This window comes from Periplaneta americana, chromosome 4 (assembly GCF_040183065.1).
Source record: "Periplaneta americana isolate PAMFEO1 chromosome 4, P.americana_PAMFEO1_priV1, whole genome shotgun sequence".
NCBI lineage: Eukaryota > Metazoa > Arthropoda > Insecta > Blattodea > Blattidae > Periplaneta > Periplaneta americana.
The window spans coordinates 150,067,683-150,091,677 of NC_091120.1; the positions used below are offsets into that span (position 1 = coordinate 150,067,683).

General features: G+C 36.0%; 1 protein-coding gene across 13 annotated transcripts in view; it reads left to right on the forward strand.

Annotated features, from left to right (window-relative positions):
* Nucleotides 1-23,995, forward strand: part of LOC138698320 (uncharacterized) — a 74,883-nt gene that overhangs the window by 45,675 nt on the left and 5,213 nt on the right. For 3 of the 13 annotated variants that reach the window (XM_069824148.1, XM_069824150.1, XM_069824147.1), the window contains exons 3-5: nt 3,330-3,464; nt 5,363-6,348; nt 10,023-10,166. The exons of 1 other annotated variant lie outside the window; for it this stretch is intronic. The gene's annotated coding sequence lies outside the window, so the exon portion shown is untranslated. Of the gene's footprint in view, nt 1-3,329; nt 3,465-5,362; nt 6,349-7,620; nt 10,167-15,723; nt 15,873-23,995 lie in introns of those variants that run through there. 9 more of the 13 variants (XM_069824155.1, XM_069824153.1, XM_069824156.1 and 6 more) reach the window with 7 other exon arrangements.

Here is a 23,995-nt window from a genome sequence, read left to right on the forward strand (position 1 = left end):
CAACAGAATATATAGGTAAGTATTAAACGATTTTTTGTTGAAAGTATTTGTGGCTGTAAGCTAAGGCCATATGTGTACCACTATGCAAGCTGTAAGGGGTATAAATGCCATTATTTTAACTGATGATTATTCATGCCATAAGGAAGAAAAAATGTTCTTACAATTTTTTTCTAATTGCAATATTTAACTAATTACTAAATTTTACAATATTACACGTTTTGCAACGTTCATGGTTAGGGAGGATTGGGTTTATGAGTACACAGTACAGCTCAAGCAGGTACAGACATACCGGTACAGATGCTCTGTTCTAATGCAGGGACGGACCATGTTAATACTGTTGTTTACGTAAAACGAGCAGCAAATACAAACTTTCAATTTCATTAATAGAACATTATGGTAAATTTACGTTTCATGTAACAATATTGTTCCATTTTTGTTGTATGTCTAAAAAATAAACAACGATGGTTTTCACAAAATAACACGAACTTTTTTCTAATGCAAAATTTTAATTTCTCCCGCGACTGTAAAGCAGTGTCAGTTTTAAACAAATTTCTGGTTGTGTGATTTTCGAAACAGGGTAAGAGACTTCTAGTTTCTAATAATCGTTGAGAAACTGTTACAAAAGTTCGCCGATTAGGTAACCTTCTTTGAGGAAAACGTTGACGGTTTATCTTTCTTGTGTCACTTGAATTAAGACGACTTTCTCCATAAATTAATAACATATGATATTCCTAAACTGTAAATGACATTGTAAGTTATTTATTGAATACCCTGTACTGAACTGTCATTCGCTGTGCAGTAGACCAGCGGTGGCGAAAATGTAATCGTGCGCCGAGCCACTGTGTAACCTGCAACGTGCATAGGTGCTACGTCAAGCACTTAAATATAATTTTATACAGTACAAGGCTACAAACTAATGTTTAGTACGTGTAACGAAGAAAGAAATTAACAATGTCTCTGCGACAAAGTTTCAAAATCAGGAATTATGCCACTTACTGCCAGTCGTAGTTGATCACGAAGGTATTTGTCTCTCAGTCGTGATCTAAATTTGGTTTTTACTATTTTAATTGTTGAAAATAATTTTTCACAAACGTAAGTTGTAGCGAACATGGCTTCAACAGAGCAAGCGAAAGAACAAAGTTTCGGATATTTATTTTTTGGCAAAGATTTGAAAGTTCAACATTTGTCAAGTCCTTACATCTAGCTTTCATTAGACATCACATAGTAAATCAGTCAGTTCAAATAGAAGAGCTAACCGCATTATTCCTACATCTGCTGAAAAAGGGTTGACGTACAGAGATGATGATGATGATGATGATGATGATGATAACACTTAACCTTATAATGTTTCATCATAACATGTAGTATAATGCCGTTTTATATTATACAACCGTTTTCCTCGTAATACTTGTGAACAAATCATATATTTAATATTCTCATCATATTGACAGGAAAAAAAATGCGTCCTCCCATCCTGCTTGGAACTTTCGTACATGGTTTCGAGAGAGAATATATACCACTCGCAGGTCAGAGACAAATACAAATGGAACGGAGTTTGACTCCAGTGAGTGAGAGGGTGGGGGTTGGCGGATGTTAGAAGCTATCACTGTGAGCCACAATGTCTCGCGGGTCACTCTCTCGCTGCAGTAGACCTATGGTCAGGGAGCTTGAACTCAGCTGACATGTACAGTACGTACGTCTGTGCAGGGTACTGCCTGTTGAACACGTAGCCACGTCTCTCACGCCAGAATATTAACAAATTTAAGCATGCATTTTTATTTAATTTCACGAAAACGAAATAGAACATATATATTTAAACTAATATTAACTCTTGGTAGATATACCTACTGATGTAATTGTTTTCGTAATTTCACTAACGATATAAGCAGTATTTTTCTGGGAAAATTATTAAGTTTTGACCCTATGTTGTATGGACATTTTTTATCGTGTACAACGTCCCCAACGACTGTGAAAAGGACAGCACTTATACACCTTACACCCAGTACACATCTCACGGAACACAATGAAGGGAAAGCAAATTATTCCTTCCTTTGGTGTAGCTTTTCTGAATAACTACGGGATCAATTGATAATAATTTTTAAATGGAGTTTGGTATGGAAAATTTGAGGTTGTTATTATTTTTGATCGTTTTAAAATTGATCCTTTTTATTGTCTAACTTATAGTATAGTGAGAAATTATTTGAAGTCGTGCATTAACATAATAATATTTAATATAGGATTTATCACGTACTATGGCGCAATCGCCTGCCCACATCCACCACGGCACATCTACGGCATACGCCTAGCACAGTTGCCGCGTCACGACCCGGCTTGTCACCCCTGTGTTATGAATAAACTAAGTAATGTGACTAGATTAAGCTTACCCTTATGCTCAAAATGTAGTCCCTCTGCTGCTAGAGAAGCCTAGCACATTTTGAACACGTTATTAAACACTTGACGAATTTCGATTGCCGATATTGTTGAAATCACAATCACTGAAATGCTAAACGAGACAACGATTTTCTCGGACCTCTTTCTAAGGCCGCTCCTATCTCATCTAATTTTTCCTTTTTCGGCTTTATAGTTTTCTTTATGTTTTATGTTTTCTTTTGAGCTAGGTTTATTATTTTTTCTTTGTTGTACTAGTTTGGGTGTGTATACTGCTATATTTGCTGGTTGATCATCTAATAATTGTGTAAAACAAAAGGTTTTATAGCCTCAAACAAAATAAAGTCATAATAAATATTAAGATTTCACCCACTATTTTTTATTATATATTGTTTTTAGTTTTTTATTTAGGTTCAATTTTTGTTTTACGGATCCAGTTCCTTCAAATTATCTCAGTAGGCCTAATCTGCATATCGTCAATTTATTGGGAACATGTACGCCGGGAAGAAATTTCTGTGTAAAAGTAACCTGAAATTCCACATACGACTCTGTACTTGCATAGTTTAACCCTAGATCATATATTATGTAACAGATAACTCATCGCTATGTTAAAATCGGCAGCACTTTGAAGAGAACAACCGCCAGGATCGCCACCCGTCCGCCGTAAACGAACACGAGATGGCAGTACAGTCGATTATGACGTGACTCCTTATGTAATAACTAGATGGCAGCGTAGTAAACTTGACAAAAGTTGTTAACGTCAAAGCCTATAAGGCCGACCTATCTGTTACATATATGATCTAGGGTTTAACACAATAAACACCCGTTGTTCCTTAGTGTAACATAGTGAACGAAACTACACACAATAGAATGAACAAACACGTACTCAATCACGCAGCAAACGAAACTGAACGAGGATAAGTAATATGCACTGTTTACAGCTAAGACGCCTGCCTGCAAGACTAATCTTGTTACGAGAAAGAGGGGAGGCTGTCACCTGCGCAATCGGCGAGTGCTGCCTTCCTGCCAAGCTAATGCTTTCCGAGCAACGCTGGAGACCTTGAGTTGCATTGTAGGTGAGAAATCCGTTATACTCGCATATCATGTCATAGAACAAAATTTAATGGAACATACGGTATTCGGAAAAAATTGGAAAAAAATTACAAAATAAAACACAGTTCCTCAGGCGGGTTTATACACAAGATATGTAAGTACTGGTAATCAACTTATTATAAATGATGTACTGATTAAACTGCCGGTTATTTAAACAATAACACCACTGGTTACCAGTACTTTTCTTATGTATAATATTGTCTGAATAACTGTGTTTTATTTTGTAATTATTTTCCATTTTTTTTCCCGAATACTGTATGTGTCATTTAATTTTATTACTTACCTACTTACAAATGGCTTTTAAAGAACCCGGAGGTTCATTGCCGCCCTCACATAAGCCTGCCATCGGTCCCTATCTTGTGCAAGACCAATTCAGTCTCTATCATCATATCTCACCTCCCTCAAATCCATTTTAATAGTATCCTCCCATCTACGTCTCGGCTTCCCCAAAGGTATTTTTTCCCTCCGGTCTCCCAACTAACACTTTATATGCATTTCTGGATTCGCCCATACGTGCTACATGCCCTGCCCATCTCAAACGTCTGGATTTAATGTTCCTAATTATGTCAGGTAAGGGATAAATTTAGATTGGCCGCATTCGAAAGGAAGATATTGCGAATGATTTTTGGACCTGTAAGGGATGGTGAAACTTGGAGAATAAGATATAACAACGAATTATACCAGCTTTATGAGTCTCCCGATATAATAACATCCATTAAGATTGCTCGTCTGAGATGGGCAGGGCATGTTAAGAGAATGGATGAATGTGAAATACCTAGGAAGGTGATGGAACATGGGATTACTGGAGGAAGAAGAGTTGGAAGGCCAAAGCTACGATGGATAGACTGTGTTATGGATGACATTAAGAGGCTTGGAGTGAAGAACTGGTGGACGGTGGCTAAAGATCGAGACCGATGGAGAAGAATTCTTAAGGAAGCCGAGGCCCGATCCGGGCTGTAGCGCTATGGATGATGATGAATTATGTCAGGTGAAGAATAAGATGTGTGCAGTTCTGCGTTGTGTAACTTTCTCCATTCTCCTGTAACTTTATCCCTCTTAGCCCCAAACATTTTCCTAAGAACTTCATTCTCAAACACCCTTAATCTCTATTCCTCTCTCAAAGTGAGAGTCCAAGTTTCACTACCATACAGAACAACCGGTAATATAACTGTTTTATAAACGGAAATCAGTCCCATTCCGAGGCTTATTGTATGGATTCGTAACAAGCTGTTTTTTAAGGTGATGAGTTGTTAGCCCTTCGCCCAATCTCCCAAGCTGGAGGACCACCCCTTATCGGCTGTCCACGACTGCTTATTCAATATAAATTTTATTATATGACTTTTTATTATATGACTTAATATATATTACAATATTATTAGAATAATGCACAACTTCAAATAATTTATAAACATAGGCCTATTATATGCAATAAAAAGGATCAATTTTTAAAATATAAAAAATAATCACATAACTCAATTTCTTCGTACAAACCTCCATTTAAAAATATCAACTGATTCAATATCTACATTAAGTAGGCGTATAACCTCTTGGTACATGAGCTAAGCTTTTGGCACTTTATTGTTAAATTGGTAAGCATTTATTTGTTAATGGTATCGTGTACATAATAATTTGTTGTTGAATTTTCCGATATAAATAACTGATCTGTGATATGTGCACAGTAATCGCATTCACATTCTACTCTTCTTTAATACTTCATGTTAATTTTTATCGGTGTGACAAAATCACAGATAAAAGTCACATATATTTATATGTCACAGTCACAGTTGTCACAGATACTTGAAAATATCGTTTAAGCTCATCTCTATTATTGTATGAAAATACTTGGGTTTATATTTTACAGATCATAAATAAGGAGTCTGAAGAAGCGTAGTAACAGGATGGAAGCACAAATACCAACTGTGGATAGTGATGTACTTAAAGAACTGGAGTGTCCGGTGTGCATGGAGTACATGCTTCCACCGATACGACTATGTGAGAACGGACACAATATCTGCAAGAATTGCCTGCCCAAAATGCAGTCGTGCCCAACATGCAGAGGTAACTTTATTCAAGCTAGAAACGTTGCCTTGGAAAATCTAGCAACATCTCATCAGGAAAATCTGCCAGAAACCAACCGTCTGAGATGTCCATTTGCGGCAATATCAAGAGTCAAATGTTCCTGGAAAGGCGTTTTACACGAAATAAAGAATCATGTTACAGAGCGCCATAGAGACGAGTGCGTCGCGGCAAATGGAGAGAGACCTTTTGTAATGAAGCTGGCTAATTTTACATCAACTAAATATTACATCAAAAGAAATCACTATCGGAGGATTATTATGACAATGAATGAACTATTTTACATAGTTTGCAAAATTGAAGGAACACATCTGTGTTGCGTTGTTATGTATATAGGACCAGAAGAGAAAACATCGAATTTCAGATATAGATTTACTATATTAAAAGATGGAGGTAAAGAGATCATTTCTTTGTGTTCAGCTGTGAGGAATTACATGATCAAATTGGACCATATTCTGGAGTTGGGACTGTGTGTTAAACTTGATTACAGGACTGCCTGGAACTTTCTGGACTCTAGGAATACTCTGGTTTTCGAAATTGAGATCTATGATATTCGTAAGGAGACATTGCAACTGTTTACACGAAATGGCGAGACTGGATTCTCGTTTGTTCAGTGGGTGTCACATTTTGCCAGAAGAGCGTTCTGCGTGCGGTGGTCACTAAGGGAATGCACACAGATCTCCAGAAGGGTTTGTTGCTGTAACAGGTGGCCGCGCTGTAATACCTAAAACCGATTCCATATCTGTTTCTTGTTTCTGTAACTCTTTTACGGTGAGTTTTTATTATTTTAAAAACTTAATTCTTATACGCCTACTTTGCGGCAAACTTCCTGCATATGACCTGCAATGGCTTCACCGTTCCCGCGAAGTAGAGGAGTGCAACGTTGCCTAGTCAAGGAGTATCGCAATAAAGGGAAACAACTGGCACTCGGACATATTTCATTCTGAAATCCTTTAGATTGCCAGGTATAAATAATTTCTAAATACTCCCGAAAAAAAAGAACAATTATATTAGCTCAAACCATCCGTCTGTAGAAATATTTTAAAGACGCAGGTTGTAGGGCAGTGTTTGAGCGACAACGTAACGAGGAACTGATGTATATATCTCCCTCACCTTCTCTCTCTCTCTCTCTCTCTCTCTCTCTCTCTCTCTCGTACCGGACAGCGATATTACTATATCGCAGTGAGCAGCTATTTGTTATCGCCATATGCAGGAGGTTTGCATTTCATTATAACTATTCCCCATTTCATACTATTCTCCAGTGTTACAATGTATGCCATGTACGGGATGTTTCCGTTACCATATTACGAACTTTAAGAGATGACGGGGAATGTGGAAAAACACCAATCTGAGATAAGGAAGTTTGGTCCGGAAACGACTAAGTTAAAACTTATAAGCCTTAGACTTAATAGTGTTTAATAAATAGGAGGGCAGGCAACCTCTCCTTCATTTGTGCACTTCGGGAGGCAATGGAAAGCATCCTAGTTGTCTGTGATAGCAATAGAGTCTTGGCATTAGCGGCTCTTCTTAAATCTTGGGCTGGCATCGGGAACTTGGCTTTGACTGCTCTCCTTTCTCCCTCCCTTGCTCGACGACTGTACGGGACTGTTGATGGGGCGGTAGTCGCTGTCTATGCGGTTGCTGGTAACTCTGCTCGACTGGCATAATTACCCAGCCACGTAACATTATTTCACGTTCATGGTTATTTTCTGCTTTTAAGAAGCCTTACTTTTACTGTTCTTTAACTAGAGAGTTGATAGTTTGCACTTATGCTTTTTTTAGGATATGTATACATGCTACAAAATTTAATTTTTGGTACTTAAATAGTTTTTGAGTTATGCTATTTTTTTAAAACGGAACATAGTTTAAATAACATATTTCATTGAACAAATTTTAAGTGTATGATTATAAATTTGTGTATAGTACCGCTGATATATATATATATATATATATATATATATATATATATATATATATAACGCTGAATATCCATATCTATACCGTAAAAATTTGTTCTCAGAAAAAAAAAAGGAAGAAGAAAAAAATAGCATTTACTTGTTCAAGACAAAATTTCAGGGGGTTTAATGCCCATTGTAAACTCTCTGTATATATAATTTGTTATTTCATAAAGTTATGGAAAAATAAAAAATCCAACATTCTACTTCATTAATCAAATTTTATATACCCGTAGCATGCAGAAAAATTCAGCTTGATAGCTTTAAAATTGTAGAAACCTTCAGAGTCTGAATGTGTAGAAAGTGCTAAAATGGAGATATCAAAACATCATTTTCAAAGTATACAATGAAATATTTAAAGGGTCCTGACATTTTAACAAGTCGTCATTACTGACAGTGCCAAGTGTGTCGACATGTAGGTTAGGAACTGTAGGTTTATTTTTTTCAGCAAAACGAAACAGGACGTTTGACAAAAATGATGAAAATTTCACCCGTCTCCCCCACTTATGTGAGACACTATGAACTGAGACAAATGACCTTTAGGCTAGGAGCTCACATAAATGTTAATATGAGTCCCAAGAGGCCTTTCAAGGATGTGGACTCGTATACCTTTTAGCTTATTAACACTTGCACCTTTTCACTGATTGATTGATTGGTAGTTCGACTCCAGGAAAGCATGGGAGGATGCCACAGCATCACAGCTGGAGGGCTCTATGTTGAGCTTCTAACTTCAACCATTGCTTTCGTATCATGCTGTCCTATTCGACACAGTGAACATATTGTACGAATTGGATTGGAGGCGCTGCTGTTGCTCGATTACGTGGAGTTTGCCGTAATAGCTATAGTCTGTGCATTTCGAACTGGCGGATCAAGGTCATTTCCTCTCCTCCACACTGTATCCCTTCTCCTAAGCTCTGGCTGGTCCCCTTCCTCTCTAACATGCCGCGCCACTGGTCTAGCTGACTTTTCTTCAGAAGAACGGTCCAGTAGTGGGGGTAAACACGCATGGCAAATGCAGTCCATTGCTTGACCTTGAGCCGCCAGTTCGAAATGCACAGACTATAGCCCTACAACAATCACGAAAGAACATCGCTAAACTTTATAGGCGGCTATCTATTAGCTTAGATCATATACAGTGGATTCTCCTAAGTTCGACAAAACAGAATTGAAAGTTCAGTCCAATAAGGGTAGGGGGTGTGACAGGTGAAATGAATGCAAATTCTTATTAGTTATCCATCAACGAAAACAGTACTGCACTTGCATTTCCTGCCCGCCCCGAGACTTGTGTATGCGCTTCTAGTACCACAGTGGGTATAGATAGTTCCGCCTCACATGCGGCACAATTCTCAAATAGAAAAAGAAGAATTCATTAATTTAAAATTAGTGATCAATATGGATGTCCTAATCAATAAAATATTCTGTTTTTCTTTAACAAAAGTATCACTACAAGACACAGAACCAATTCCCATTCAAATGGCTAACCCATTTCTTAGTGCCTGTATAGGGGCGTGCCTAATTCTCCTACGTAAGCAGTCGAACTATAGGATGTCGAACTTGATTTCTGTCGAACTTAAGAGCTTGCACTGTATACCCATATTGCTCATCCCTATGTTAAAATCGGTAGCACTTTGAAGACAACAACCGCCAGATCACCACCCGCCCGCCGTAAACGAACACTAGATGGCAGTACAGTCGCTAATGCAATTCAAATGGGAGTTATGACGAGATATCTTAAGTAATAACTAGATGGCAGCATAGTAAACCTGACAAATGTTGTTACTGTCAAAGGCTATAAGGCCGAGCAATCTGGGTATATATGATCTAGGCTATTAGTCAGCCTGAAAACATTGGTGAAGAAGGCTATTCCTGCGTAAGGTGAGTTAAAATGTCTTCTAACCAACGACCTGTTTGATACAGTCAGAGCAGGCGTATCGCTTATAATGTCACTACTGTTATAATTTACAAATCTTTTATATTGAGATATCTTTCTTGGGTAGCAGCGAGTTCTATGTTAAGATGTATGACATCACAAGGTATGATTCCGCCAATCGCCGATATGCATGTTCACTGTGTCGATTAGTGGCTCTATTCATTAACTTAGCTAGATATGATAAAATATAACACGACAACGCAGATAATGTAATGAGTCTGGAAATTATTGTGAGATTTATGTTCTCTTAATCCTATTTGGTAGGCATTCCAAAGTGCACAGATGATGGAATGGTTGCCTGTTGGTTGAACCGAACATAGCGTCTGTAATGCACGACGCTAATCCACATTACGTCTCTCAACTACAGTATGGATGGAAAGTAAGTTCCTATTGAAAATCGTTGATAAGTCTTGTAAATAAATTTATTAATGTATTGTCATGCAACTTACAGAATATTTTCTTTACACTGGTAGAAAATAACTCCTAATGGCGCATCGCATGATACTACAGGATAGAGCTCAGTTGGCCAACCGTTACGAAGTCTGACTCTCCTTCCGTAGATGCAGAGATGGTTGTGGACAGTGCACCGGCCTCACGCTACAGTGGATACAAAGACTCAAGAATTGCCATTACAAAGTCATGAACACAGGACTGTGCTGGTCTGTGGCGGATACTCGCAGAAGTGGTCGTCCTTCGACATCCAGGTTAGAGGAAAACATGAATAGAGATATAATGTAATCATAAGTCTCAAGAAGCTCCATAGAACTGTTACAATCTTCCGCCTAAAGTACTTGACAGTAATGCAGCTGTCACGGACGAAAATTTATTTCCATTTTTAAAACATTTCGGATCGTGTAGACCACTTTCACGACCGACCAAGGAACGAATTGATATGTAAATAGATATCATGTTGACATTTTCGGACTTATGGTGAACACATCATGTACCAATTTCGCATTTTCCTCTCATCTAAATACACAAGGACGACCACTTCTGCGAATATTCACCACAGAACCTGTGTTCATGACTTTTTAATGGCAATTCTTGATGATCTTGGGATCCACTATAGCCCGTGCACTGTCCGCCACCATCTCTGCACCAACACCAAATACCTTACTATAATAATACCGGACAGCTGTATACTAGCAGCATTGCTGTGAGTGCAAAATCTCTCGGAGCTGACATCTAGCGGAGAAGTGTGGTATTACGACCACAAATACAAATATTAACAGCGGGAATCAGACTTTTATTTAAACGTGAGGTACTAATGTGCAATAATATATGAGACACTTAAGAAATGTTGAATAGTATTTAATGTAACATTATTATTTTGTATAAAAGCTGCATATTATGAGAAATACTGCATATTTCGTATTATTTTCCGTAATTAATTTTTACATATTTTTTCCCTGCTTTAGTGAGACAAAATTAACTCTGACATTAAGAATGAATTTACAATAACGCTGTACATACGTATTGCCACATATATATTGCTTATTCCTATGTTAAAATCGGTTGCATTTTGAAGAGAACAACCGCCAGGATCGCCACCCGTCCGCCGTATACTAACACGAGATGGCAGTACAGTCGCTAATGCAATTCAAATGGGAGTTATGACGTGACTCCTTATGTAACCACTAGATGGCAGCATAGTAAACCTGACAAAAGTTGTTACCGTCAAAGCCTGTAACGCAGAGCAATCTGAGTATATATGATCTAGGGTATTGCTGACAACTGCGAAGATAAAATTGGTAGTAATTTGATGCTTGTAAAGGCACGTGGACAACAATAAAACTTAATTTTAGTTATTTATGGGATTATTTTACGACGCTGTATCAACATCTCAGTTTATTTAGCGTCTGAGTGAAATGAAGGTGATAATGCCGGTGAAATGAATCCGGGGTCCAGCACCGAAAGTTACCCAGCATTTGCTCGTATTGGGTTGAGGGAAAACCCCGGAAAAAACCTCAACCAGGTAACTTGCCCCAACCGGGATTCGAACCGGGCCACCTTGTTTCGCGGCCAGACGCGCTGACCGTTACTCCATTAGTGTGGACACTTAATTTGATGAAACCTTAAAATTTCCAATACATTTTAACTTCTATTCATTTATTAGGCCTAAATAAAAAAGCTAATTTTTATTGCTCTATCAACACAGAGACGAAGGCATACTAAAGAATTTTGTTGACTCACGTTTTGTGATCCCTCGGAAGTCGAAAGTACGATTTGAAGTAGTTTGTGATGCTGTAATTGTAGCAGTTTTAAACAGCACATATACACCCTGACATTTTAACATGGCACTAATTAATAAAACTATTTACTAGCCTAGCAACAATTTACAGTAGACAAGTAGATTACAGCTTGATTTGCGGGTTTCAACATACCCTGCCGCCTAGGTGGCAGTACCTGCGCCGTTCGCACGCAGAACTGCTAGCTGTCCGGTATTATTATAGTAAGGTATTTGCCTGTACGAAGGAACGCCAGACTTCGTAATGGGCAGACAAGTGAGTTTTTTTCCTGCAATGTCATGCGATGCGCCATTTTGGATCTCTTTCTACCACAGTAGGGCTAAAGACAACATCTAGTAAGTTTCATTAAAATATATTATACAAAATGTATTAGCTGTTTTCAATAGAAAATTACTTTCCGCCCACACTGCAGTTCAGACACATAATAGCTATTAGTATCCTGCAATGTTCGAACATGAGACAGGCAACCAAGGCATTACAAACATAGTCTTATTTCTTATGAAATATCTGTGCTAAAATCCGTAAGCGGTTAAAACAAAAAGGGGTGGAAGTGGAGGACAGCGAATATTTTTTATAACAAGGTGGAACAAACAAGTGAGACTATTTCCATTCGTTCCATTCCAACCACTTTAGTATAGTTCTGCGTAATGAACTTACTGATACTTACATGTTATAGCCAAGGAACGAATTTCTATGTAAATAGATATCAATAAAATTTATGAAACTAAAAACATTTATGTTTTGTGTTATCTTTGTGTATCACGATGTGCAGAGTTGAAATATACCATTTTTATTTCCCAATTTCCTTTGTTCTCGTCTCTATTTGGCAAATATTTTTAATGCCGGCAGAAGTCGCATGAGGCCAATTCACACGAGGATAGTTTAGAGCAGCCGTGGCGAAAATGTCATCGTGGCACTGTGTAACCTGCAACGTGCATAGCACCTATGGAGGGAGGCGGACACTCGAAGGGAAAGTGAAGCAACTGTCTGACTCATTAACGGATTTTCATTTTCCTTACGTCAAGCACTTAAATATAATTTTATACAGTATAAGGTTACAAACTAATGTTTAGTGCGTGTAACGAAGAAATAAATGAACAAGAAACATAGGACACATTATCACAATCTAAAGTTAACTGTCTTCAGAATGTTTCTGCGACAGAGTTTCAAAATCAGGAATTATGTCGTAGTTGATGACGAAGGTTTTGTCTGTCAGTCGTAATCTAAATTAGGTTTTTAGTATTTTCATTGTTGAAAATAATTTTTCACAAACGTAAGTTGTAGCGAACATGGCTTCAACAGAGCAAGCGAAAGAACGAAGCTTCGGATGTTTATTTTTTGGCAAAGATTTGAAAAGTTCAACATTTGTCAAGTCCTTACATCTACTGTAGCTTTCATTGTAACATTACATTGTAAATTTGTGAGTTTAAATTGAAGGCCTAACCGCATTATTCGTACATCTGCTGCAAAAGGATCGAAATAATAATAATAATAATAATAATAATAATAATAATAATAATAATAATAATAATAATAATAATAATAATACTTAACTTTTAAATGTTTCATGAGTAACATGTAGTATAATGCCGTTTTATGTTATACAACCGTTTCCTCGTAATACTTGTGAACAAATCATACATTTAATATTCTCATCATATTGGCAGCAAAAAATGCGTCCTCCCATCCTACTTGAAACTTTCGTTTTTGTAGAGGTACATGGTTTCGAGAGAGACATTGCGATGATACGCCACTCGCAGGTTAGAGACAAATACAAATGGAACGGAGTTTGACTCCAGTGAGTGAGAGAGTGGGGGTTGGGGGAGGTAGAAAGCAAGGGAAATGCACAGCTATCATTGCGAGCTACAATGTGCTCGTGAGTTACATTTTCGCCACGGCTGTTTTAGAGGATTCAAGTGCTTGAAGCAACTCGAATTTCCTTAGACTTTCCCCGTGTGATATGGTCGAGACAGTCAAGTTGTGACTTGGCGGTCAAACAGAATTTGAGTTGACGACTCGTCAACTATTGTGTACACTTTCCAATCACGTGATCAACTTGACTCCACCACTTCCTCGTATGTAAGCTAACTTGTAGCAACTTGCAAGCAGATATTGTGGATAGTGTGCGTGTATGGTTTGTTTAAATTAATAGCTAATTAATGTAGGTATGGAATTTGAGATTAATTTAACTTTCACACCTCACATTTTAACAATTATTAATTCTGCTCACAAATCACTTGGATTTGTAATTCGAAACTATTCAAGCAACCACCTGTTTTTAGGTTAGGCGTACACCTGGTTATAAGCAAGTGGAATATGCTACTGTAATTATTTGGAATCCTCGTTGCAAAAACAACGTTGATTCTATCGAGTTAATACAGAATAAATTCCTTAGGTTCCTATATTATAAAACGTCTCAATTCTCATTACAAAAGGACTGTAGAGTTTAGAAATTACATATTAGAGATTTATTATTTCTTCGACCTAGTTTATTTTTGAGTACATAACATAGTATGTATACCTAGATTTATTAACTGTACGTTAATGGAGGTCATGGTTGGATACAACCAGAGTGCTGCATTGGAGTTAAATCGCTCGCTTGAACTCGGTCGAGTGTCGCACCCTCGAGTGAGATACGATCGGTCGTGATACGCTCGTAATAAATAGAAGCACAGTACAAGGTCATCTCACCGACATGTCTTATCTTGTATGGAAGGCGACAGATAAGATACACATATGTTTTGCTCACACGGTAAAAATAAGGCTTTATTTTCTGCGTTTATGACAAACGTTTAATGGCACACTCAATGGAACGTACCAAAACAAGAACATGAAGTTATAAATAAAATAGTATGAAAAACTTCGATATACAGTTATTATTGCTAATTAATAATTATTCAATATTTGATTTACCACATATATAATATGATAGGTCCATACATAGTGTTCCGCGACAATGTAGAAACGTTTTACAAAATATTATTGATATAGCAGTAGATTAATAACAATATTAGTACAGAGATAACGTCACAGAAAATATAATATAACGAATAATCATGCTGCACAACTGTTTCAGACGCAAAGATTGATACACTAATTATTAGAGATTATTATTATTATAATTATTATTATTATTATTATTATTATTATTGTTATTACTAGAAAACTTGATACAGTTCTTGCATTATCGCGATTGTGTTCTCCGTTTATAATAATTACATTTACATCCAATAACATCTATCACATGTGGCAAAAACAAAATCACTCCTGTGTGGGGGTAGGGAAACATTTACCTACAACATTTATATATATTTTAAAGCAAGTTTTGTAGTTGTACTATGGAGAGGTTAGTTAAACACTGCAAAGTTTTGAAATGATAAACATCTATGATGTTATTACACAGTTCATCACTGTAACAAGAACGAATGTCTAACGCTCGGCTTATACCGTTCGAGGATTTATCGCTCGTGACAATTTTACCCATCATGCATGTCCGCTACCTATCGGATTATGCAATGAACTACTTGGCGCTCAAGCGAAAACGTCCGATGCAGACCTCTGGCTCATACAACCAATCAGAAGGAGTATGCTCATTGTCTCAACTCCTACATTCAATTATTATTACCGAAGGACTCTACATAACACACAACAGGTTTATGCAACTTTGATTGTGTAACAAATGAACAATCTCGCATTCATGGTGCATTTAAGATTTGATTTCCTTTCAAACAGTGTCTAATTTTATTAGTTGAATACAGCAGCCAATTAACAATTTCACTGCTTAAAATAATGGAGTCAATTAAGTACTGTAAAAATCTAGTAGATATTCGACTATCGGCTGACGAGGATATTTTCTGGCTTTTAGGAAATCAGATCCGCCAGAATTAGGCGAAAATCTGCTGGGTTGGCAACACTGCTATCAGTAGAAGGACGTTGAATTTATAGGCTACATATTCAGAAAAATAAGAGAAAGATGGGTTGTGTGTGTTATCATCATCCACAAACATCTATGTAGATAAAATGCGATAACTGTTAGCTTGACTAGTCTTATCTTGGCACAGTTCTGTCTTATCAGTGTAATGTTGCAACGATCTCTACCCAGTCGCACTGTAATTTGTGAACAAGGGTCTTGCTAAGGAAGAACTAGTGAGTGAACTGAAGGTATAAAAATGTCATTTCAATGAGTGAAGTGTTGTACAGAGCTCATTTTTCATATATCTACATTTGAATATCATTTTAGCTTCTGTTTTAAGTTGATAAGCTTCATATATTTTATAAGTTGTGTAGGACAATATCGTCCGATTATTTACAGGAATAAGGGCAATCGTAACAATTTGTCGATTTTACTGGTACAAAAGAGAGAAAAACATCTGAAAAAATCTCCACTTTAATGATTTGCTTAATAATTGTGTTAAAATGTTGGTAAAACTCCGGATTTTAAGGGCATATTATGTATGTGAACGACCACAAATATTATCAGAAAATGCAGACTCTAAATTTCTAAAATTGTATAAGAAAATGAACTCACAATTGGACAAAACTTACAAGGTACTACAACAAGACTTATTAGAGCTTAAATATCTGATAAAAGTATAAAAAAGGCTATTAATAATATTTTTCATACCAGTTTTATCAAAGTATGAAAAAAAAATCATCATTTGGTAACCATAACATTGTTATGGTCTCTCCGACATCTTTAATATTTTTCCTGCATGTAATAAACACTTATTTCTGAAAAGTAGACAACTCTCAGACATGTAGAGTTGTTTACTTTAATACAATTAATTCTTATTTGTTCTATATAAAATATATTAAAATTTACATAATGTTTTGTGACCTAATTTTTCTATGTTCAAAGAAATTGGCATTACTGTAGTCTGTCTTTTGCATAAATGCATGTCAAATCAGTGTACAAAATTTCAGAATTCTATCCCTAATGGTTGTGGAGTTATGAAATAATGTGTGAAGATTTTCAAATTTTGGAAAATTTAATTTAAAGTAAAAAGTGAATTCTAAAAAATATTATTAGTACCCTTCTTTATACTTTAATCATATATTTAAATTCTAACAAGTCTTGTTCTGGTACCTTGCTTTTATTCTACTTTTTTGTACACTTATCAATTAGTACAGTGTTAATTGCTTATTCTATGTTTTCATTATGTTAATTTCATGCCACATGAATATTTTAATGGCATACGTTCAAACTGTTTTTAAACTCTTTTTAAACATTTTAACGATTGTTTTAAACCTGAATATTTTAAGTATTCATCATGTGTTATTGTGTTCCCTTTTAGTATGACCTGAAGTTGCCATGGTTTTATTTTTATATACCATTTCATGTAATATCATAATGATTCAACGTGTGTACCATTGATAAGTAATTTGACTGTAATCAACCTACACATATTTGATAAACAAATTACAGATAAAAATATAAATAGAATTGACAATAAATTTAAGATAATAACACTGATATTTAGGAAAATGTTAGGCATTTATAAGCAAATAGGCATTTACTAGTTAAATAGGCAATTATAGACACTATAGAATTCACATATAATACTCACAATGCCTTAAAATGGATATGTAACCTAAAAGCCTGTGTCTTCAGGTTAAGGATTAAAATAGGCATAAATCCGCAGCTTAGTTACATAGATTCAGTGGAGAGCACAAGCGTCTCTGAGAGTGTTTGTTTGCACTGCATATCGTCGTTGTTCCTACAATAACTCCTATGTGACATATTTATCGATTTGCAGATTTTTGCTCTATTAAATAACTTAAATAGTGATACAGCAAATAATAAAATCTCCTCTATGTAATTATATTTCTTTGTTTCGAAAATGTAAGAATTCGCAGTCTCCTATGTACGGCTGCCATAGGATGAATAAACGTGTTTTTTCTTCCTTCTGAAAAATTTTACACTTTGCACATAGGAGTTATTGCAGGAACAACGATAATATATTTAATATTGTTTAATATTTTTCAATAATTGCAACTTTATCTTAGTTCGAATGGTTTTCTCATAGCACATAAGAGAAAAGTGTGGTGACTCCTGAAAATAAAGGAGATAGCTCCTAAAAATAAGCTGATTTTAGTTTTATCTATCCGTGGTAAAATGAACTTTTATTGCATATAAGCTTCTTTTAAATAAAAGCTTTGTTATTATTTTTATTAAATTTAAGTGGTATATTGCACATGAGTATTATTTCTATTGTTCACTCGCTCACATACCGAGATACACGAATATTACATAAACACATAGTACCGATTCTAGCTCGAGACTACTTCACTACTGGGTTAACTGTTGACTTGCAACTTGCTCTCCGTACTAAGCGAAGCTAGCATGATCGACGTACACCTAACGTGTATTCAAAATAACCAAATGCACGACTCTACCAAGACCGTCTCCAATACTAAGACTTTAATGTAGGTAACGATACTGGCTAGCGGTGGTTAGCGGTCCAAGCATGATTACCACGTGGTTTTGTGGTGATGCTTTCTTGTATTAATTACGTCGTAAAATGGGCCGTTCGTGTTGTGTACCGGGTTGCAATAACTATAATAGTGGATCTGTGACTCATATTTCAGTGTTTAAATTCCCGAAAAATACAACTTTACTACGCGACAAAATGTTTAGGTGCGTAATCGTGACAATTTCCAAGTTATGGAAATTACAGTTTGTTGTTGTTCAGTCAACTGTCCGGAGACAGGTTTGAACTTAACAAATGATACCAACAAGGCACCACTTATGAGGAAATTAAGCCAATAGATAATGGGGTAGGGTGGCAACCTACATTAGTTATTACCAACTTTCATACTGCACTGTCAGTCATTCTAGCGCCAGAAAGAATCCACATCAACGGAAAGGGGAACAGATGGAGAGAGAAGAAGAATTTTTCAGGGAATGGTGTGAAAGGGATATTATTAACACTTTTGTTCAGTTTCAAAGTGATGTTCAGGAAAGAAGTGTGGTTTCATTTATGACTGTTATTTAAGGTGACTATGTTATTGTCTTAAATATGGAAGATGACAGTGTAGAAGAAATTCCATCATTAATAAGTATACATAGGTGTTGAACAAGGGAAAATCATTTCAAACCAATTATCGAGAAAAGTGAAAAGAAGTCATGAAGAGTTAGACTTAAGTCTAAAAGTGACAAAACATAAAGAATTGAAATTCAAGACAAATTAGGCTAAGGACCGTAGTTTGTCAACATCCATCTATTAAAAATATAAAATATAAGCTGATTTATTATTAGTAGTAGTAGTAGTAGTAGTAGTAGTAGCAGTAGTAGTAGTAGTAGTAGTAGTAGTAGTAGTAGTAGTAGTAGTAGCAGCAGTAGTTGTAGGCCTATTAGTAGACCTTGTAGGCCTAATATTGCTGACCTTGTTTAATTGTGTTATTGATTTTGAGTATGTGTCATCCTTTTGTATTCCGAACAACTTAGTGAACGTTTGCATTTACTGTAGTAACGTACTGTTCTCCAACCAGGAGATCAACCGTGAAAGGAATGTGCTTACTATTGCGTCATCTATTGGAGCGAAGTAGATAGATAATATTATAGTTATAACGTCAGTTTAAAAAACATGCGCTCTCCTGCATATGTTATTTCGTGTATGGAGGGATTAAAACACCAGGAGATTAACAGTCATCTAATTTTGTAACTAGGATAGTATAAATATGTGTGTATCAATGTTATTGTTTGTGCTGTGAGAGCTAGCCAATAGAGATACTAGTAACCACGTGTGTGACCTTATGACATCTTATGACATCAACATTCATTCACAGCATTACCCCGCTTCGTCTCATTCCGCAGAGACTTTCTCGTGGTTGGAGTACTGTACACGGAGTTCAGGGTATAATTTTCAACTTACTGAAAACTATTTTCAGGCTGGGTTTGCACTGTCAAGTTCATAACCTTTTTAGCAATGTGTTTCTACTCGTACCGTACTTATCTTGTTGTCTCGCTTTTGAAATTTAACCTAACATTGCTGGACGTTTATTTAAGACAAAATTTAGTAATTCAACTTAATAAATACGAAGAATTTAACTATTCTGACATAAAGGTATGGCGGAACCGTCTATATAAATGGAAATGGTTGGACCGCTACGGTGGCCATCTTTTTTCTGTATTAAAATCTGAGTATTGGAGACGGTCTCGACTTTACTGATAAAAAATATAGGCCTAACTTAACTATCAAAAATAAATACTCACTGTGCAATAACATATCTGAGTTTCATATTAAACTAAACTATAATCATGAAAACACAACTGTACAACAAGAGTACAACTAGTGTCGACGCAGTATATGCCTACCCTGTCGTTTGCCGATAACAATTTTACCGCTTTCCGGTGAGAAGACAATTCACTCACGCAATGGTGGTAGTAATAGTAGTAGTAGCAGTAGTAGTAGTAGTAGTAGTAGTAGTAGTAGTAGTAGTAGTAGTAGTAGTAGTAGTAGTAGTAGTAGTGGTATTTTATTTATGACAGTTATAACTACAGAAGTTATTCATTGTCGCAAATTAACGTGAGTTTTAAATGAGAGGAATATTTTATCTGAAGTCCTCTATGTAGATATATGTTTATGGCATGGAAAAGAAATTGCAGAGATGTTATAGGATTAGAAAGTTACTCCCACGTGAGAATATCTTCAAAATTACATAACAAATAAGTTAATATTAAACTGAAAAATAAAAAAAAATTACCTAAAATTGTAACTTACCAGGCATATGCGAAGAAATTATTCGGAAGGCCTAAGAAAAGATGGTACGACAGTGGAACAGGCCATTCGGTCTAATTTTACTGACATAAAAACGACGACAACGTTCTCTATCAGATACAGGGCTATTTTCCTAGACGATGCATAGTTTTATTTTCCTAGCGAAGGAGGGCGTGTTAGTATTTTTATCAAAGTGCAACAATTGAGGGGTTAGATGGAAGAAGGGCGTAACTCAGAAAACATAGTTTTGAGATAATCAACAAAAACTATCTGTACCCTACATCTCTTGCTGGAATATGACACTATTCATATATATTGTAGGGTAATACGTTCTCTTGTGATTACAATGAGTTCCATGGTTAATGTTTAAATATTGTACGAGATTGAAGAATTCATTTTTAATTACACCCTTCTTCCATAGAAGAGGGTTGAAAATATTGCTTTACTGTTAACTTTTCTATATTTCTAATAATTCTATAGGAAAGACTAAATATAGGTGTATACTACAATAATGAAGATAATTACAATGTATCTTCTACAAAAAAAATATAGATATATTATGTTCTTTTACTAAATTGTTATCACAACATTAAATATAATTAATTCCACTTATTTCATGTTATCATTTTAACTGAAAGTACCTAGAATATAGGCTTACAAACACTATACTACTTTAAGTGGCGTAATAACCTAACATAAACAACATCTAGAATCTTGTGAGGCGTATTGGAGTGTTTGCCTCTCATATCTCTCATTACAGTATCACCTAGTTCCACTATATTTTACTATATACAGTTATTATTCGTTTCTTAGACATTTTAAACAATGACAATAAAGGACTTGCATAAAAATTTTTCTGTCATGATACTTTATAACCAAGAACATTTTCGGTGCTGTAGTTTTACAGTTGCTTGACGTTGCTTAATGGTCCGCCTCTCCAAATTTCCCATAAGAAACGTATCCTGTTGTTTTTTGATTCGTTTCCAAAAATCCTCAATGAGAAATGCCTTGTTCCTCTGTAGACATCTCATATTTCTTCTGGCAGTAACTGGCTTAAATGTTTTGCTGTTAACCTGTCAGAAATACGGTCGTTCCTAAATGACTGACTGCTAGCCTGGATCTAACATTTTATAGCACTGCATACGTCTATATTATTAGTACCTCATATTCATTTTCCATTGACAAAAATAAATAGTAATACTGTATTTCTTTCACCATTTTTCCTGACCTACTTGTGTAAGCTTTGCCGTAATTTCATTGTCGCTTGCTAGATTATTCTTTCATAGTTTGTTAAATCGTTCCCGTTTTCTACCTTTCCGTATGTAGCCTAATTCATTTTCACTGATACTTTCAACATCAGAAAGGTTATATTCACTTCCATTAGGCGAAAGATAGGATACATTAGAACATTCGTCAGACAACGCGAACACCCTTGCACTTACCTTCGCCGCTCCTCGAACCACAATAGTGAGATGAAAGACGGACGCAATTCAATAATACCTCTCTATTGCAATCTATTGGGAGTAGAGGCATAACATTGTGGTGGTTGGTAGAAACGCCTCCAAAGAACGCATATTTGACGCCATTTGACGAATAAAAAACGCCGTAATTTGAATTACGCCCTTCTTCCAGCTACCACTCAATTTATTTCTAACTATTATTAGATGACAGGAAACACTGCTCTAGTATAAGGCAAACTCGGCTAATTAAGCAAGTATTAAGGTTTTTCTCTATAGTTATATCCAAAAATGCTTGAAAAAAATTTCCTTCATGCAGCAGTTAATCACTAGACATAATTGTATTGGTTGGTATAACATTTTTATTTTTTAAGTATATCTCAAGAGGGAAAATAGCTCCATCTAACACATGAGATCATGTGTGCGTTTCAGGAACTCGTGTAACTTCGCAGTACTGCTCGGGTAATTTCGCAGTAATATGTGTAATGAATAATTTCAAGGAAAAATTGTTCCGGGGCCGGGTATGGATCCCGGAACCCTTCGCTTAGCGCGCGAACGCTCTTCCGACTGAGCTACCCCAGGATACCCGGCCCCGGAACAATTTTTCCTTGAAATTATTCAAACTTGCTTTACAGGGAGCTACTACCTGAAAGCCAGATTTGTATAATATGTGTAATATTCAAGAATACTCTTTTTTAGCTCAAAACATGTTTTAATGTAATCTAAACATCAGTATATGTTTACACACATGAACTGAACACACATTAACAAACTAGGGAATATATATAGAAGAACTATGCTTCATTATTAACATTAATAAGAGGAAAAGCTTGCACATTAATTGCAAATAAATAAATTTATCTAACACATATCTGCATTAAACATTGTGCTAAAGATAGAGAAAAACATTATGACAACTATTTAGGCCTAATCCGAATCCGCTTCCGCTGGCAAGACAATTGTTGTTTGCCCTTCCTCTGCCATTGTTTGAAGGTGGACAGATTATGCTCCTTTCAGGGAAACAATTTTGTTAGGTTTGGTAACCAATGAAAACCCTGTTTCATCTAAATCCCGAATGATACTAGGCTTGGTACTCAGTTCTGCTTTCTCACACACTTCCTAGCACATCATAAAAATCGTTCAAATTCGAGCTAGTTGAGGCTGTTGCTTTACGGTAGACAGATTTTCTGCCTGGCGCATACTTAGCCCATAGCGCTTCTTAAAGGAAGTTCGAATCTGCGTGCCACTCGAACTGCTCTGCCGGCAACTAGCGGAAACTAGTTAAGAAATTGAGTACCGGCAAAAGCATATTACGAACAAACTATATTAGATAAAACAACAAGCAAGGGTTCAAATTAATCATAAGAATGTGGAGAATTCATTAATCATAGTGTGATAATTACAGTTCTGAATATTTCGACGATATACTGTCAGAAACACAACACTGCAAATTTACTCACTCTATCTCAGCAAACACACACCTACTAAAGCAGATAGTTGTGTAACTTTCGGCAGAATGAGTTGCAATAGGATCTTCCTGCATGAAACATCACCTACAGGTCCTGGCATTTGTCCGTATCTTATGTAAGCTCAAACGAACACGGACAACTCCACTATTAATTAATATATGAGATACTGCGAAATTAGACGTACTGCGAATTTAGCCGAATTTGCCTTACGTAACTGACAAGAAATTAGTCGACAATAGTGAAGACGTACCCAAGGATCATTAAATGCATGTTTCCATTTAAATGTTGAAAAGCAGTTTTTAATTCAGAAAAGATGTGACTTGGATTTTTTTTCCATTGTTGGTGATAACACAAAATCTCGCCACGTTTTATAGGTTGAAACTGCGTTGTGAGTCTGTATACTTCTCTGGTAACGGAGAATGTTCAAGCAACACCACTTCTTTATAGACCACCATTGTTTCCTCCTGATTTAGAAGATATTCACGTTTAACATACCCTATGTTACTGACAGATGAAATTCATTTGAAGATCTAAACAAACTATGCAGATGTTAATTCATTAAAACAATTCAAATTTTCACTTCAACATATAGCGAATAATTTATCTTTTGATTTATCTATGTTGTTTTATTTTTACAG